Source organism: Pan troglodytes, chromosome 5 (assembly GCF_028858775.2).
Source record: "Pan troglodytes isolate AG18354 chromosome 5, NHGRI_mPanTro3-v2.0_pri, whole genome shotgun sequence".
In the NCBI taxonomy this organism is placed as follows: Eukaryota; Metazoa; Chordata; class Mammalia; order Primates; family Hominidae; genus Pan; species Pan troglodytes.
The window spans coordinates 165274479-165289561 of NC_072403.2; the positions used below are offsets into that span (position 1 = coordinate 165274479).

General features: G+C 36.8%; 1 long non-coding RNA gene across 2 annotated transcripts in view; it reads right to left on the reverse strand.

The window, feature by feature from the left end:
• Nucleotides 1-330: 330 nt before the first annotated feature.
• Nucleotides 331-15083, reverse strand: part of LOC107975419 (uncharacterized) — a 122602-nt gene continuing 107849 nt past the window's right edge. For both annotated transcript variants that reach the window (XR_008548711.2, XR_001718948.4), the window contains exons 9-11: nt 4436-4622; nt 3346-3440; nt 331-549 (exon numbers count right to left, since the gene is read on the reverse strand). This is a non-coding gene — a long non-coding RNA (uncharacterized LOC107975419). The remainder of the gene's footprint in view (nt 550-3345; nt 3441-4435; nt 4623-15083) is intronic.

The window sequence follows — 15083 nt, forward strand, 5'->3', positions numbered from 1 at the left end:
TATGTTTGATAAACCATTGATAAACAATTTTAAATGATGCTATAGATCTATGCACTAAATGTTGAATAAAATAAAAGGCAGCAACAATTAAAGACGAGTTCAGGCCATTTCATCAACTGATGTATTGTTCATTAAGATTATATTGAACAAAGACAATAAATGCAGTCATGGTGACATACACTGTTCCAATCTTTTTAGCATTTAAATTAGAAGAAAATACGTCTTGATCAAGCAACACTATCTAATTGGTGGGGATCCTAGCATGTCATTGCCTGGATTTTTGATGCAAAAAGAGACAGACTCCAAGGATTAAGAATTAGACTAGGGAATGCAACTTGGTCATTTATTTGATTTGTGGTGATTTTATTATGGATACAGAGCATATTCTTCTTACATTGAACACTTTATTGAAGCTAAGGGGTGCCGCACATTGCTTGAAAAGGTTAGCCTATCTCAATGAGCAAATAGGCATGTACTATGTCAAGAGGAGGACTTGAACTTTCTGACAGCTTTTCCAGCATGAGAAGGAAGAGCTTCAAGATGTCTCACCTAGAAATCCAGACACACACCCTATTATTTATGCAGCACATTTTATGGAGGTAGTCTGAAACTGGCTTTAAATACTTAAAAGGACAATGGTATTGTATTGTCCAGAGGGTTAATACTTGATGATGTAGCTGAAATGGTTTAAAGGTGTGTCCCCTCCAAATCTCATGTTGAAATGTGATCCAGTGATGTTTGAGATGGGGCCTATTGGGAGGTGTTGGATCTTGGGGAGGGACCACTCATGAATGGCTTAGCACCATCCCCTTGGTGATGAGTGAGTTCTCGCACAGTTAGTTTCACTGGAGAGCTGGTTGTTTAAAAGAGCCTGGCTCCTCCTCTTCCTCCTCCTGCTCCTTCTCCTTCTCCTCCTTCTCTTTCCCTTCCCCTTCCCCTTCCCCTTCTCCTTCTCCTTCTCCTTCTCCTTCCCCTTCCCCTTCCCCTTCTCCTTCTCCTTTCCCTTCCCCTTCTCCTCCCCGTTCCCCTTCTCCTCCTCCTTCTTCTTCTTTCTCTCTCTCTCTCTTTCTCTCTCTCTCTCCCCCACTCTCACTTTCCCTCTCTTCACGTGACAGGCTGTCTCCGCTCTGCCTTCCACCATAACTACAAACTTCCTGAAGCCTCCCCAGAAGTGGAGGCCATGCTGGTGCTGTGCTTGTATAGTCTGCAGAACCATGAGCCAAATAAACCTCTTTTCTTTATAAATTACCCAGCCCCAGGTGTTCCTTTATAGCAACACAAATAAACAGTAACTCATAGATTTACCAGGAGCCAAACACTTGATAAGAGGAAGTATAATAGTGTCATCAAGAAGACAGGTTTTGAGCTCAGATAGCTATGATCAGTATCAGGGCCCATCACTTACTAGTTGTTTGACCTTGGGCAAAATAGTTGATCTCTTAAGGTCTCATTTTTCTCACCTATAAAATGAAGCATTAACTCCTGCCTTATTAGGGGATGGTGAAAATAAAGTGAAATAATATAGATAAAACTCTCACAGTGCATGGCCATTAGTAAGTGCTCCCAAATGAGAGCCTCTATTATTTATAGATGTTTTGAATATTTAAATGGCAAATAATACAACATATTTGTTATCCTTACAAAATAGCAATCTCTGTTTTATGTGTTTTCATTTACTTGCAGGAGTTGAGAACTTCCTTACATCGAAATCACATTACAAACAATGAAGATAAAAAATGTTTATTAGTACGCATTGTGTTTAATATTTCTGGATTGTTTTTGTTTTGTGAAGCATCTTGCTGGAGACATGACATGACTCTAATCAAGCCTTGGTCTTTTAGGCATTTATTTTTGCACCTGTTCTAGAACAGGAGTAATAAAGACAGGCAAAATAATATTTCTAATTAGGTTAATTATGCTTAGTCAGTTAATCACAAGGTGCATAAATTCATCTCTAAACTGCAAGAGCCTAGAAGCTCCTTACTGAAAACCACACATTTTTCATTCAAAATTGGGGAAAGTGCGGGCAAAATATATTTAAGGTTTTTTGCCTAGATACATTTTGCTCTGATTTGATTTTAATAGAACAAGTCTGGCAAGAATAAGGCCATGGTATTCTGTCAGTTAATTAATGGTTCCTAGCAGTGAATAACATCAATTTGATATATTTCATTATCCTCGTAAATTAGAAGGCGCTGTTTCGACCTGCATGGAGATGTGAATGGCAGGGAGCCACACCCATTCTGCCTGATCTATTGCACTTCACAGTTCAGCTGTGGGGACCATCCTTTGTGGCCATCTCAGTATCTTTATGCCAGATTTTCATTTAAATTGGCACATTTAATTATAGACAGACAGAGTAAGCCTTCTCTAAAACTTGTCATTTATCCTGTTTGTATCCTAACCTTTTCCATAGTATAAGTGGAGAGTGCTATCTACATCCCCAAATAGTGTATCAATCCTACAGATAAATGTTTGTAACAGTTTCCAAGAGGGTGAAAATAAAATTAAATTATCTGAATAAAGCTCTCATAGTGCATGGCATACAATAAGTGTTCCCAGAGCAGCCACTATTATTTGTAGATGTTTTGAATATTTAAGTGGTAAGCAATACAATATATTAAATTGGCCATTGCATTTTCCTTAGGCCTATTTGATTAAGGAATATTGACTTTTTAAATTTGTTTTGCTTATTTTCTTTGTTTGTCTCATTAACTAAATCTATATTAAAGGAATCAGTTTTTGATGTGCTTCTCTCCGCCCCCACTAAAGTCTAGTCCTCCTTAAAATAAGATCAATTCAGAAAGGAATGCCTAAAAACAGATGTAACATTTTCTGCTGAATTTAAAAACCATTTTTCTCTATATAAAACACCTTGTGAATAAATTCATTATTATTAACTGCTTACAGCATGTTTATCTGTGCCTTTGGCAATATAAGTAACGCCAATCTGTCTATATGCTGATGAGACATATGGCAAACAAAGGGAGATATAAATTTGGGTCAGGAGACACATTTTAGTCTTTTGGACATAGAGTTCTGTAGACTCTGCTGATGTGAACTGGGCAATGTTGCATATTTTCTGGAAGGCCCAATTTTGAGGTAGTACTAACTTTCTTCAGGCTACCATGTAGGTCTTTCCTGAAAGAAACAGTTTATTCCAAGTGTGACTAATTTATTCCTAATTAAGCTCATTACATTATGGACATTTTAAACAGAGTTTGATGGATTCTTGAGCTGGCATTTTGTAAAGGTCACGATTAGTGAATTTTAAGTTAATGGACTCTACTAAAAAATTCTACTGTTGCTGATCCAACTTAGCAATTAATATTCAGACTGACTTACCTAACACACTTCTCAGTGGTGTGATCTTGAGTACATTGTTTTACTTTTTGTGACTCACATTTCCCAAAAGTAAACTGGAGGCAGTCACAATATTCCTAAAGTAAATAATTTTGACTATTAAATCAAGTCAAATAACTAATGTAAAGTTATTTGCAGTGTCAAAATATTCACTCAGTATGTTATTCAATGACGGTGAAATGTATTAATACTCTTAGATAAGTCTTTGAGATCAAACATACATTGTTGTGAAAATAAGAAAGCAAAGCAAAGAAGCCAATGAGCATTATAGAAGCAAATAAGAGCTTCTAGTCAAGCACCTCCATGGTCTTTCTTGCTTTCTAGGTTAAGGATAAACAGGGTAGGTGGAATAGCAATGTAGGCTGAGAGCTGAGAGGCAGGGTAGACGGTTCCATCATGAGCCTGATCCTGTATGGAGTGAACTCCCTCTACACATTCTTTACACATTGAAAATTAAAGCAAAAACAACGATGACAAAAATGAATTACTATCTAGATTCTAGTTGTTATAGTGAAAGGAATTATTGATGTAACTGGCTTGCAATATGAAAGTTTTCATCAGTAAATCATCCCATTTTGTGCTTTGATGAGGATTAATCTTGCAATTTTAACTTATTGGTGTAAATTTTTCTTTCTCTGATACTTCCTATAGAGTTAAACCTTCAAGCTCCAGTGAAGTTGGCTGACATTTCATTATTTTTGTGTCTCATCAAATTATTTACCTTGCCAGGCATTTACCACCCACTCTTCTTCTGTAATTTCAATTCAAATTTATTTTAAAGAACAAATGTCTTGCCCTTGCTGATGAGAAAAGAACATTAGCGGGGAAACAGAGGAGAAAAACATAAGAAACTCATTAGAAAAAGAGGCATCATTTTTGTCACACCATTTGGGATATCATAGATTTGATGGGGAGGCACTGATGGAATATCCAAGCAAGTAAATCCAGTTTTTAGAGGGTGCAATGCTCAGTTCTGCAAGGATTCTTAACTCTCATCTACTGAATTATGGCATCACATTTGTCTTGCCTCTGCCAAGAAATTCACTTGCAAATATTTCTAATATATACATACCTTTTAAGATAGTTCAATTTTTTGAGGCTCGAGAATGTCCTCTATTTCATTATGTTTATTTTTGGTCTCTCATGATGAAGTGAGTTGAAGCTGGCATGCCTGGATATGCTGCACAGGCGTAGATTACATGCACATTCTCACACTTCCTACTCCACTTTCCTTCTTCCTTCTGCCCTTCCACACCTGGCTGCCACCACCACATGCCCAAACAACAGAAGGAAACAGTCTAAAAATGACCGATCTATGAGTTTTTATATTAAAAGTGCTTGGAAAGTTTTGAAATCATTAGTGCGATGTCACCTAATACTTTAATGTATCACAGCAATTATATTTTCATGCAAATTTATTAAATTACAACATATTCCAGACAACCTCTCCAAACTAGGTAACTAAGGTTAGTTTGAGGTCCTTAAGGGGGATGTGTGATGCAGTGTCAGAATGGTCTCTGCGTTCAAAGAGACCTGGGACAAAGTGTGCTTCCCCACTTAGCAACCTCGTTAAGTTATCTTATGCAAAGTTTAGCTGGCACATTTGTAACATGTCGATAGTGACATTTATCAAATAGGATTAAAGGGGACAGGTGTATAAATCTCTTTCCTTTGAGAAAATGGCAAAACCAAAATTGTTTTCCTAGTTTTATGTGTGGTTTTTACAGCAGTGACAACAAAATCATTGTTGGCTATGTGAACATTAACTCCAGGTCACACTTGCTCCAACAGGAGGCTTAGCAGGGGTCTTTCCATTCCACTGGCAGAAAGGAATGATGGATAGCAGGGGAAATAAAATACATGTGTAGATCTCTGCTTCATCCAAATATCCTGCTGAAATACCAGCACGGGGGGAACAGAAAGAAATGAGCCACCAGGCAAAGAGCTCAGGAAAGGAAGCAACAGTAAATGAGAAACATCAGTAAATTTTTAGAGGCTGAGAAACAGATGTATTAGCAGTCAGAGGCTTAGCAGAGCTGAGAAAGCTGAAATCCAGGGCAGCAGAAGAAAATACCATTTAGAAACAAGCTAATTTACAGAGCAGAACCCATTAAAGGCTAAGGAATTAGAAGCTCTATAAGCCTCAGGATGTGGAGGCAAGAGCTGGGGTGAACACTGGGAGGTTAATTGTGTGTCTCCATAAGAAGCCCTTAGACCCTTTAGAAGAAATTCTTCTTCATCTGTGCTTAATAAAACTACCCCTGTGACATTTATTCAGTGCATAACTAGAGCTAGAGGGAATAATGACAGAAGGAAGGGTAGGAACTAAGGTATCTTATTAGAAACAGAAATTAGATGGAAGTTTATGTACTTTATACCCCCTTCCACTGTTTCACTTTCTAAGAATGTTGAAAATTCTTCTTTGTAAAAGTTTAGTGGCTCAAAGAAAATACCTACAGACATTGCTTTTTGGAAGAAGCCAAGTGTAACATTTGTTCTTGCCCAGTTTCCTTTGGTTAAGCCCACTAGTTGACTACCTCTTGCTCCAGTACACAGAGATTTTTAACTGGCTTTGTAGTGCCTAATGAAAAAAGAAAGTAACTCTTAAGGAAAAAGAGGTAATTCATGGAAAAGAAAGCACCAAAGAAGTGATAATATCTTCCGAGAGAAGAAAAAATCTAGGCACCCACAAAACAACCACTAGATGCTTTTTCTTGGAAAACAGACAAAGAAAGATCTCATAAGTGTTGCCCCTCCCCCTTATTCCTATGAATGTAGAAAAAAATCAAGTTGGTGAAATTTTTTAGAAAGAACAGGCAAATATATAAAAACTGCAGAAAAAAAAAGACAGGACAATTAGAGGATCATTGCAGGAGAGTCCAACATCCAAACAATAGAAGTTCCAGGAAAAGAAAACAGAATTTTTCTCAGAAAAATTCAGAACCTTCTATACCTATCAGAACCTTCATCAGAGCCTTCTATACCCATCACCATTGAAGAGTAGGCCCTACCATGCCGAGAGTAACAAATGACCTCCTGAGGAGGTCATCAGCCTTCAATACAGAAACTGTGCACTGATGTTTCAGCTCACCCTTCCAGCAACCCACAAGTAAAAGTGGGGATCTTATACTCTCATCAGCAGGGGTCAGCAAGGTATCATAGAGTGGGACTAAACAGCTTCTGTAGATCTCATTATTTCCATGAACGAGCGTCAACAAAGGAATCCAGACACCTGTTCTTTCCTTTACCCCAACATCCAAAGCTTCACCACTATCATCTTCCTTGAATCCACAGTGACTTATAAATATAATAATATTTATATTTTATATATTATAAATATAATAATATATTATATTACACCTTTTCTTCCTTTTAATGTTAATCATCTCTCATCTTTTACACTAATTTTCACAAAGGTCAACTATCCTCTGTTCTACTCCTTTTCTCCATTCTTTCAAAAATTCTGAAAGCTTTTTCACGATTTCATCTAGATATTATGGCTCATCATTATCAAATGTTACGTATGCTCTTCTCTGATTACAATATGCTCTTCCTCTGTAATTATTTCACCTTCTTGCTCTAACAGAATTCTGAGTGTTCTGACTATTCCACTTTCTTTGCAGCTCTCTTAAGTGGTAACTTTTATATTCTACCCAAGGGCATGTGTTGAGGAAATGTCCTTATTATTCCTCCTTGCTGTTTTCAAACCATTCTCTTTCCCTCCTCCCTAAAATCCTCTGTCTTTGAATATCATCTCATTAGATTGTATCCTCAACATGATTATCGTCTAAGAGGGTCCTTGTCTCATTCTCACTGATTCCTTGATGATCCACATTTTTATTCACTGTCACTCTTTCTGACATTACTTCTGACTTCCTGTTGATTTTAAGATACACAGGGATAATATTTCTAACACATTGGCCTTTTTCTTCCTAAGACTCCTCTCCTTCGGTAATGTTACCCTTCACCCTCCCTCAGTCATAACTCTGGTGGTCGTATTCTAGGATTTTTCATTGTCAATAACTGCAACCCCTCCATAATTTCAGTTTTATACATTTCTTGCTGACTGCCTCCACTAACATTTCACCTGACTTCATCTGACACTTTAACAGTCTTTCAACCCTACCAGGACCTCCAATTCTTAGGTCCTCCCTCATTTTTATTCCCTAACATTCTATTTTTTTTTCTTTATTCATCAGAAATTCCATGGTCAATCACTGCAGTCACCCTTGACTCTCTCAATCCCATTCTTCTCCCTGGTTCTTGTCGGGTAAAATCTCAAAAATGACTATGTCAGACTTTCTGCCTATACCATGCCTGCCCCTATGAATGTAGCTGGAGTTAAATTCACAGCTTTATTATTCTCGTTTTAAATCAGAACCAAAAACTTCAACCTGTTTTTAAAACTGACCAGTCATCATACCATATGCTCAGGAATCATACTGTATTACTGTAGTATACTTCATGCATTCTCCCACTCTCCCAAAAGATATTTCACATTTTTTTCTCTGCCTTCTGAACTTCTAACGTCTCTTCCTCTATCTCTCCTCTCAGCTGATCACTGTACCTCCTACTTTCCTTTAAAATTTGAAGTACTGGAAGAAAATTGCTACACATTGTCATCTCCACATCTGTCTGCAACCTATGTTAGTAACCCTATATTCTGTTTTAACCCATTCCACAGCTTTATTAAGCACCTCTGAATAAGCTAGGGCATAGAGACGCAAACGTGAATCCAGCATGGTTCTTGCCTTCACAGAGTGCGTGGTCTCAATATCTGGTCCAGCAGCCTTCAGGGAAGGTAGAATTCAATTGTCTTTCCTCTGGGGAAAAGACAACTTTATTACCTCTGCCCTGTTATTTACTGAAGGTTTAGAACTAGCAAACTCCTCTTTCAACTTTTATCCACCTGACAGCAGAGTGGAGAATTAAACAGCACATAATTATTCAAATTAGCAAGTATTAAATTCAGCTTATAATAATAAAGAAAAAGAGCATGGCACTGCTGATTACTGCAAATGATTAAGACTTCTGAGTAAGCGATGAGTGCTTGTACTTAAGGGCCGGCTGGTCCCATGGTGATGGCACAGTGCCATCTGCTGGAGTGCCAGTCCTGGCTCAAAATGTGATCCAACCAGAGAACGTGCTTCAAGAGTTGTGTAATTGGACTGACAATTCTGTTTCTGAAATCATGTCTAATTACAAAACTACTCAAAGATTTAACCTTCCTCAAGTCAGAAAAGAGGTTCAATCTGAGAGAAGAGACACAGTGTCCTGATATGAATCATAATGAATGTATAATTTTGAGAGCTAAAAGGGACTTTTGAGATCAGCTGGACCAAACTATTCAATCATTTTATAGATGAGAAGACTGGGGTCCAGATGTCACATATGACTTCTCAAAGGTGATATTATAAGCATGGGATGGTGCTGGATCTAGAACTCTAAAATCAGTTATCCTTCTTCCACATGTATATTTTGTTCCTTATTTTCTACACTCAGCCGGCTGTTTTCTGTTAGGTGCTATATTATGTATTATCTAAATTATATTTATATTTCTTAGTATTTATTTATTTATAATTTTTATTTTACTTTAAGTTCTGTGATACAGGTGCAGAACATGCAGGTTTGTTACATTGGTATACGTGTGCCATGGTGGTTTGCTGCACCTATCAACCCATCATCTAGGTTTTAAGCCCCACATGCATTAACTATTTGTCCTGATGTGCTCCCTCCCCTCCCCACCACTGACAGACCCCAGTGTGTGTTGTTCCCCTCCCTGTGTCCATGTGTTCTCAAATAAGTATGTATATTAAAAACTTAACCTCTTTATAAATGGATATGAGAGGTGTTCTAATTCAATTTCAGTTTTCATTTTACTGATGACAGTTACCTAAGGAAACATTCACATTTCCTGACTCCTAGCCAGTGCTCTTTCTCCTATTTCAGTGTTGTTTTAAAAGACTATCTCAAACACAGACATGGCTGGTTAATTACAAAACAAAATAAAACGAACAAAAAGCCAACTAAATTGCATACCTTGAATTTCTGACAGCTTATAATAGCATTATTTTTAGTTTTTAAATAAAAATTATTATAGTTCTGAAAAGCTGTGCTCTCTCACAAAAGCCAGAATATTATAAATTTAGTTCTCCATTAATGCCTGGAAAAATTACTTCTTGCTGGTGCCAAAACCATGCTATAGTGACATTAAATGACAAACAGATGTTTTTGTATTGTGTTGTTCAAGAACCATGTTAATGAGATGAATATACTTGGAAATTTGGAAATATGCAATCAGATATGTTTCTATCTTACTAGATCTTACTTGTAAATGGGTTTGTGGAAATAAATTCAGATGCTATTTGAAAAGATGTGTCTCATGAGGTAATAAATATTTCTCTAGTAGAAAAGCAATATGGAAGGAGAAAAAATACATTAAAGTAATGTTTTTCCCAGCCAATAATTTGTAAAACATATATTCTTATTATTATATACCTTTCATAGGCAAACAAATCTAATTTTAAAACTAGTGATATGAATTTGTTTATTGGACAAGTGTTATTTAATTCCTATCACATGTTGGGCATCTGCCCGCAATGCTAGGTGCTGCCATCACACAAATAAAAGTGCCCAAGAACTCACGGTGTAGGGATATAACACCGTGTCAACCAAAAAAAATCATTTGATGTTTTAAGATAATAGAAAAATCCTTCCTCATCCTGGATAAGAATCCTCTCCTGGTTTTCCTTCTGCATATCTCTGTTTTACTAAAGATATCTTTCATGAAATAGGCTGGCTCTAAACCTCCAGGACATGTTTGAGACACAAAAGGAACATAAAACGACTTTCCATTTTTCATTCAATATTTGCATATATTCATCTATCATTTATTTTTACAATTATCAGGGATTTATGATGGTTGCTTTCTCTAGATCAATCTGGACGTAAGTAATCTTTGTAATCGTTAGCTTTTCTTCCACTATTACAGCTATTTATATCTCTTGTAACACTCTTTCAAGAATCAATGTGGTACAGTATGCTACTCATTTTATTAACAAATTAGAGCCTCTATGAATACTTTATGATGCCAGTTTCGCAAATCTATCCATGACTAGATGTGTCCCCAACCAACCTTTTGGTTAAAGTCTCTTATTAACATTTGAATGATTCTTTAAATCTGGTCCTCATCTTGTCACCTGTCAGCTGTTCCACTGGACACATTACAGTCATAAGTCTTATTTTAAAAGGTAGGCAGCGTCAGGCGTGGTGGCGCATGTCTGTAATCCCAGCACTTTGGGAGGCTGAGCTGGGTGGATCACCTGAAGTCAGGAGTTTGAGACCAGTCTGGCCAACATGGTGAAATCCTGTCTCTAGTAAAAATACAAAAAATTAGCCAGGCGTTTTGGCACTTGACTGTAATCCCAGCTACTCGGGAGGCTGAGGCAGGAGAATCGCTTGAACCCAGGAGGTGGAGGTTGCAGTGAGCTGAGATGGCACCAGTGCACTCCAGCCTGGGAGGCAGAGTGAGACTCCCTGTCAAAAACAAAAAACAAAAACAAAAAAACCCCAAAAAACCCAAGGTAGGCAGCATCAAAACAAAAAAGTAAGGTAAACCATAATACTTAAATACACACGAGACCATTTTTTAACCATGAAATTGCTGAGATAATAATTTTCTAGGTAGACTTCTATATTTTGTTTTTATTGTTAAGTCAATGTAAGATTGCAATAGAATGACTCTTGACTGGTAATGGAGATCAATATTCAAACCTAATACTTAAATCCCAAGTGACAAGAAGATGACTAAAAATAACACAGGCTGCAAAAGTCTGAGTCATATAATGTCACTGAAGAGAACAATCAGAGGTTTGCTGAAATAGTATTTTTGTGAAGCAGTCTGTTTAAAATGACCTGACGGTATTTATAATACTGAGCCGATCATCTCAAAAAATGATTCTCTAGATTGAATACAGAGAATCTATTCAATATAAGAGCCAGTGGAGTATAGACGTTAAAAACAGAGGTTCTAGAAGAAATTTCCTAGATTTGGGTGTGGGCTTTTACAACTACTGACTAGGTGATCTGGATCAAATTATTCTGTACTGAAGTTTTTCCATCAATAAAATCTCAATCACAATAATCCATACTTCATAACTTTCTTGTGAAGGCCAAATGAGTTAGTATGTAGAAATCACTCACACCAATGCCTAAAATGCCCAACAGGATTATTTAATTGTATTCACCCTCAAAATTTTGCAGCAATGTGGACCTTAGCAGTAGTTAATGTTTTATGAATTCATATGATTTTTAAACATAAATAACAAACAAACAAATACACAAACATGAAACCACACAAGTAAGCCTCAGTGATCCTAAAACTGGAAAACATAGAATCTTATTCCTACCCATGTGTGTGAGCTATCTAAACTGCCTTAGTAAGATAAGTTAGATAGCTTTCAGTAAGCTATCTAACCTCTCTTAGTAAAATAAGACAAAAATGTCCTTGTATTAGGGATGGTCTAAGGAGAAAGTTCAGTCATAACTATAAAATGTTGGAAAATGGATTCGTCACTATAGAACATGTAAATATTATTATCAACACCATTGTTGCCTTGGTAGAAGAATGTAGAAATCTCTCACTCAAATAACAAGAAATCACTCATTTAATAGATTACTTGTAACGCTATTTAAAAACCATGTATCTTTCAGTTGAAAGTACAGCACTGAGTCTGTCTTTATTGTATTCCCCCAACAAATCCAATGGAAATGACAACTAAGTGTATTTGAGGAAATGCATTTATAGCGATTCTTAAAATGAGACAAAGTCATTGGTAACTCAGGGCTTTTGAAAATTTTCAGGAAGATAACAGATGAGATCAGAGTGACAATCTAAACATGAAACAAACACAGAGAATGGCTAAGTAGGTGGCATGTGAAAGTGTTCTCCCTGCTCAGCTATGGAAAGGCTCCAAACTCTGGATAGGAAGGCACTAGGCATTTGGGGTGGAAAATGGGGATATAATCATGATTATTAATCAAAGGATTAACTACAGAAATACTGCCAAAGTCCTTGCCCTCCCCACCCCATGCATGCGCGGAGTCATTTTTGCCCAAGTTAAAAAAAAAAAAAATCACCACAAAGCAAGTTTCTCAAACTCTGGTTTGTTAACCACTTGTATCAGAGTCACATGATGGTCTCATTAATAATTCAGATACCTGATTTGATTGCGGATCTACTGAGTTGAAATTCTGGGAGCAGAACATTAGATTCTGTATTTCAAACAAATTTCTCAAGTTTTCTCCACTACATTTGGAGAACCATTGTGCCAAAGAAATGGAACCACCAGACTTGGATGGCAAGGTTTCCACTAGAATGTGGTAAAAGCCTAGAATAAAATTTTAATTCTGACCAAGGTGAAATGGGAAACAGAGTGACCATCCCACCTGAAAAAATAAAACATCTGACAGGTTTTTCCGAAATTGAACATGAGGCAGTGCAGCACAGTAATCACCAAGAGAAGGGAAACAGATGAGGGGAAGCCCACAGGTGCCTCAACTTCTGCCCAGCTTATTTGCTGCAGAACAGGGAGGCAGGTGGACCAAGATGGGGCCAACGATCACCCTGAGAAGAGAAGAAAGTAGGGGGCTGGGGAGGTGAAAGTGACTGGAATTCATAGGCCAGATTGCAGGAGAGGGGAGAAAAAGAGACAGAGAAAGAGGTAGAGATGATAGAAATAGAGATCGAGATCGAGACAGAGACAGAGACAGAGACAGAGATAGAGATAGAGATAGATAGAGATGAGAGAGAGCTAGAGAGATTTGCTCCAAGGGTTTCCCTCAATTCTTTAGCTGACTACTCATCGGCAAATGTGTGCAAAGAAATTACCTGAAGTCAGAGAAAGAAGCATCTAAAAAGAGCAAAAGGAATGATTCCTGGAGCTCACATAGAGCCAGGAAGAATTTTTTTGTTTGTTTTCCTACCAGGAAGGAAAACATAATTTATAGGGTGCTGGGGAGAGTATTCAGAAGTTTCTTGCCTCTGTAGCAAGAAAAATTAGCCCTAGACTAAAGTTGCTCTGGTCCCACCTAGCAAGCTTTATTAGTAAGCCTCAGAAGGATTAAATAATTTTCAAGTAGCTTAAGTGCATTCTAGAACAAAGTCAACATTTTTGTAATAATTAGAAATATTTATCACCCAGTAAATTAAAATTCAAAATGCCTGGCTTTCAGTCACAACTTCCCATGAATATAAAGACAAAGGAAAGTTACAGAGTCAGTTCAATGAGCGAAGGGAGCATTTTTTCAATAGATGGTGCAGAACAATTTTACAAGCCATATGTTAAAATATGAACCCCAACCCTTACCTCAAACCATATACAAAAATTAACCCTAAATGGGTCATTGTCCTAAAAATAATGACAAAAAGCTACATGATATTCAGAAGAAAACAGGAGGAAATTTTAGTGACCTTAAGTTTGACAAAGATTTCTTAAACATGATGCAAACTGTTTTTAAAGTCAATATATTGGACTTCATCAAAATTAAATAATTTTGTTCTTCATAGAACCCTGTTTTGAAAATTCAGAAAGCAAAGCCATCACCTAAGATAATATGTTTTGCTAATATATAGCCAAAAAGGAACTGTATCTAGAAAATACAAAAAACTTTATTATTCAACAATAAGACAACAACCCAATTAAAATGGGCAAAAAATTTGAAGGGTGTTTCACTAAACAAGTTTATATATATATGCATATTACCTGAAAAAGTGTTTAGCATCATTAGTTATTAGAGAAATGCAAATTCAAACCACAATAACATGCCACTGCACTCCCAGTAAATGGGTAAAATCAAGAGGTTTGTCAATATTAAGTCTTGGTGAAGATGTGGAGCAACTGGTTCTCATATACTGCTGGTGACAATGCACGATGATAAATCACTTTGGAATATGATTCGGAGTTCCTCAAGAAGTTAGATATTCACCTAGCATATGACCCAGCCATTCCTTTCACACACATTTAGTTTAGGGAAGAAAGCTTACATCCATACAAAAACTTACATTTGAATGTCCATGGTAGTTTTATTCATAATAAACAACAATTGAAAACAACTAAAATATCCATTGGTGAGAGAATGGATAAACAAATTATGATGTATCCACACAGTGGAATACTACTCAGCAAAAAAGGATGGATTATTGATCAACGCAACAACATGGGTGAATCTCACCATAATTATTTTGAGTAAAACGAGCAAGACAAAAAAATGTACAAACTGTGTGATTCCACTTATAGAAAATGATAGAAAATGTAACTAATTTGTGGTGTCAGAAATCATATCAATAATTGTCTGGGACTGAGGTAGGCACAAGATGGAGAAATCCATAGGGGCATGAGAAAACTCTTGAAATTAATAGATATCTTCATTACCTTGATTGTGGGAATAGTTTCTTCAGTGTATTCATATGTTAAAACTCATAAAATCTTCACTTACATAATTTTCATTCATGTTGAATGGACAATATTACATATTTATGGCTTTTTCCTGAGTTCCCCCACCCTCTATCACAATATGGTATAAATGGATCTGCACTATGTACATTGCTAAGCTCACCAGCTCATCAGTATAGGTGATCAAGAAGTAGCATGTGTGTTGGTAAAACATGTGTGCTCCTGGAAGTGTGGAATAAACCCTACGAATATACAAGAGTCTACCAC